Raw genomic sequence first — 3936 nt, 5'->3', positions numbered from 1 at the left:
GTATGGCACAAGCACTTCAGTGACACACTTGAGACACCTCTTGCCAATTAGTCTTTATTTTATCACTTCTATGTGCAGGAGTTTGAGAAGCATAGCTTTACACAAGTTCCAGGATAGAGGGGTTGGGTGTTTACTTAAAGGGGTTATTGAACTTCTCTTCTAATAGATGGCACACTTTCACAGACTGAAATATCTAAGCATTCAGTGCTGATGAGCGAGTCTGAGTTGCCTATCAGTTTACAAAAGCAAATTTTCACATAAGTGACTTACCAAACAATTACACTAGCTGTACGCTTTCTTACCTGGCAGTCGAAAATTCAAATTCCTGGCGGCGGTAGCAGCGCTGCCATCGTTTGTGTAGGTGATACAGATCCCGCCCACTATCGGGAATACCTGGTACTGCTGAGCTTTAGATTTCAATTCGTTTTCTGCCGGCCACGGGGTAACACCGGTGGTTTGTTGTTGCAGTCGACTTTTGTCGCCATTGTGGGTGTTTTTTTCTTTTTGGTGATTTACAAATTTCTTGGTTGGCTTTTTTGCTTCATCAGTTGAGCTGCCTAGTCATTAACAAGTTATTACGAAGATGCCTGATGCTAGTTCTTCTTCAGTTAGGTTTTGCAGCAGTGGCTGCAAAACTAGATTAGCTAAACTATGTTACGATCCACACTCCAAATGTATTTATGTAGGGGTCAGTGCTGTAGCAAGGAATTAACTTGTGATGAGTGCCGTAGTTTAGATGAACAAGGTTGGAAGACTTTTCAAGCCCATTTGGATAAAATGGACAAAGATAGGAGAAGGAAACAGCGCTAGGAGCGTGTAGTAAAACTAGAGTAGAGACAACTTCCGTGCCTTTAGAGGCGAGCAAACCGTCACTATCTTCTCCACTTTTATCTAATATTTCACTTTTTGATAGTCCTCCAACTTCAGTACCATTTACTCCAGACCAGGCATCCCATATTTCCGATCCCAACACCATTTCCATGTTAGAAGTGCGTTCGTAAAGAGTCAAACGATAAGGCCAGTGTTAGGCCAAGTGTCAGTGTCAGTGTCGTGTCCGAGGAGGCGGCTGTCCGTTCCCCCCTGTTCTCTTAGACGAAGATCACTGTCATACTCCCCAGCTCCCGGGAGAAGACATACCGGAGGTCGAAGGGAGACTGGGGGAGTTTGCCCACGGTCAGTCGCCGACTCCGTCGATGTAGTTGACTCGCGAGTGCCCAGGAAACGTTGCTGGAAAGGCTTAGATATCAGCTACGTGCAGTTGTCGTCCGACTCGGAAGTGCAGTCGCCTGTGTCGAGGCAAAAAGTGTGGAGTGATTTAGTGTCGCGTCCTTTGAAGAGACATGCCCAGCGTACGAGAGGGATGTCGCCGCCTGTTAAGAGCGCTCGCACGCTTGCGAGGCTGACTCGCCTCGTTGTGTATCGGTAGGAGTTTTGACTCGTTCGCCTCATTCGTCTCCAGCTGTTTCGACTCGTTTGCCTCCTTCGCCTTGAGCTGCTTCGACTCATTCGCCTCATAGGTCTCGTGTTGTTTCGACTCCCAGTCTTTCGTTTTCGAAGAAGAGCCGTACGACAGCCACAACTCTGGTCCAGATTTTCGGGGAGGATCGTCAGTCCTCTTCGGATAGCGTATCTTCAGACAAAGTCAGACATTCAGGTGCGTTATATTCGCACACTTGTGAGACTGACTCTCATCGTTGGATTCGTTGTGTGCAATGGTACCGTTTTTTCTACATAAAGACAAATGAAGAATTTCATTATTCAGTGCCGTAGCCTGTGGTCGGAAAAGCCACGAGGAGTTGCCAGATGTCACCAGATAGCCACACTTATAGACGAAATTCCTCAAAATGGCTACCCTGGTTGTTTGTCGATAGGAATTTAGACTCATTCGCCTCATTCGTCTCGAGCTGTTTCGACTCGTTCGCCTCATTCACCTCGAGCTGCTTTGACTCGTTCGCCTCATTCGCCTCGAGCTGCTTCGACTCGTTCGCCTCATACGTCTCATGTTGTTTCGACTCCCAGTCGTTCGTGTTCGAAGAAGAGCCGTACGACAGCCACGACTCTAGACCAGAATTTGTGGAGGATCGTCAGTCTTCGTATAGCATATCTTCGGACGGAGTCAGACATTCAGGTGCGTTACATTCGCACACTTGTGAGACTGACTCGCATCGTTGGATTCGTTGTGTGCAGTGGTACCGTTTTTTCTACATAAAGGCAAATGAAGAATTTCATTATTCAGTGCCATAGTCTGTGGTCGGAAAAGCCACGAGGAGTTGCCAGATGTCACCAGAAAGCCACACTTATAGACGAAATTCCCTAAAACGGCAACCCTGGTTGTTTCGATAGGAATTTCAACTAGTTCGCCTCATTAGTCTCGAGCTGTTTCGACTCGCTTGCCTCATACATCTCGTGTGGTTTTCAACTCCCAGTCGTTCGTTTTCGAAGAAGAGCCACGACTCCGGCTTTGCCCAAGGATGATTCGAAGGCCAAACCCTTACTAGAGGATTCCGCTTTGGACCCATTTAATATCAGCTTCAAGAATTGATGGTCTTTTTGTAGATGACAACGAGCCAGACGGAGGAGGAAGACGGGGTGTTGGCCGACATGTCGGAAGAGGAAACCCAAGACCAGGATTCAAAGACCTCTTCTGCTTATTCTAGTCTGTTAAGGTTCCTGTTACAGACGTATCCGGACTTTGTTTTTTGAATCAGCTTCGCCTTCTTCCCCTCCGTCGATGTTTGGAAGGATAGGAGATCAACGCCTTCGGGATTACCGAAACCAGTCCTCGAAGAAAGCACTGAAAGAAGAGAAGAGTGGCTTGCTAAGAAGAGGGAGTCAGGCAAGGCTTTGTTCGCCTTCCCTCAGTCGAAGTTGCAAATAAAAACTACAGGTTTTATGCGACAGGAGAAGTTCCTTCTTTTGGAGTTTCTGCCTCCTCCCAAGGAGGCTTCTCCGGCCTTGTGGACTCACTCACTCTGCTCGCTGTGGCTAAGGCGACCAGGAATAGTGTCTTCCTGGTTAAGTCTCTCATGGTTGACGATTTCAATGGTTCGAATTGGGGACTGTTAAGCCACCTTAAATTACATCCAATTCCATTCCACTTCTCCATGCTTGGAATCTTGGAGGAACTAAAGACGATTGTTGAGGCCTCTTTGCTTGGAAACTGATGTAACTTCTTGGTGTCCCTCAGAAATAACAAAATTCCGCAATCTCTGTTATAGATGACCTAAAACTCTCCACTGGGACTGGTAGAGCTTGGCAGAAGAGCTTCTTCTGCAGCTAGCAATAGCTTCTGACGCCCTTCGCGGAAACCCTTTTGCTCTGAACAGGTTCCTGACGGTCTGAATCCTGTCAGGGCCAGAGCGGACAACCCTTGGTGATATCGGTTGAAATGGGGTTATCTGAGAAGCGATGGATTTTGTGGAAGTAGTCTGGGGAAATCCACCAGCAGATTGAGAAGGTCCGGGAACCACACTTTCCTGGGCCAGAATGGCGCTAGTAGAGTCATTGTCACATTCTGGTGTGATTGAAGCTTGTTTAAGACCTCTCTTATCATCCCAAAGGGAGAAAAAGCGTAAAGTCCAGTCCTGTCCAATCTAGCAGCATCACATCTGTTCTCCGCGCTAGTGGTTCTGGAATCGGAGAACAGAAAATGGGAAGGCGATTGTTCTTCGATTGGCGAACAGATCTATCGATGGTCTTCCCCAAAGCTTCCAGAGGTCCTGACACACACACTGTTCAGTCTTTTCTGTTGATAACACCTGATTTACCCAACTCTGTTCGTTTGCAATCACGTTCATTCTCCCTTATGCAATCTTGTAAGAAGGGTGATCCTTTTCTCGTTCGTCCAGGTGAGGAGATCTTCGGCTATCTTGCTGAGAGAGAACGAGTGGGTCCCTCCCTGCTTTCGCACATATGACAATGCTGTGGTGTTGGCCG

This window comes from Macrobrachium nipponense, chromosome 12 (genome assembly GCF_015104395.2).
Source record: "Macrobrachium nipponense isolate FS-2020 chromosome 12, ASM1510439v2, whole genome shotgun sequence".
Taxonomy (NCBI): Eukaryota; Metazoa; Arthropoda; class Malacostraca; order Decapoda; family Palaemonidae; genus Macrobrachium; species Macrobrachium nipponense.
This window is presented reverse-complemented; position numbering follows the sequence as displayed.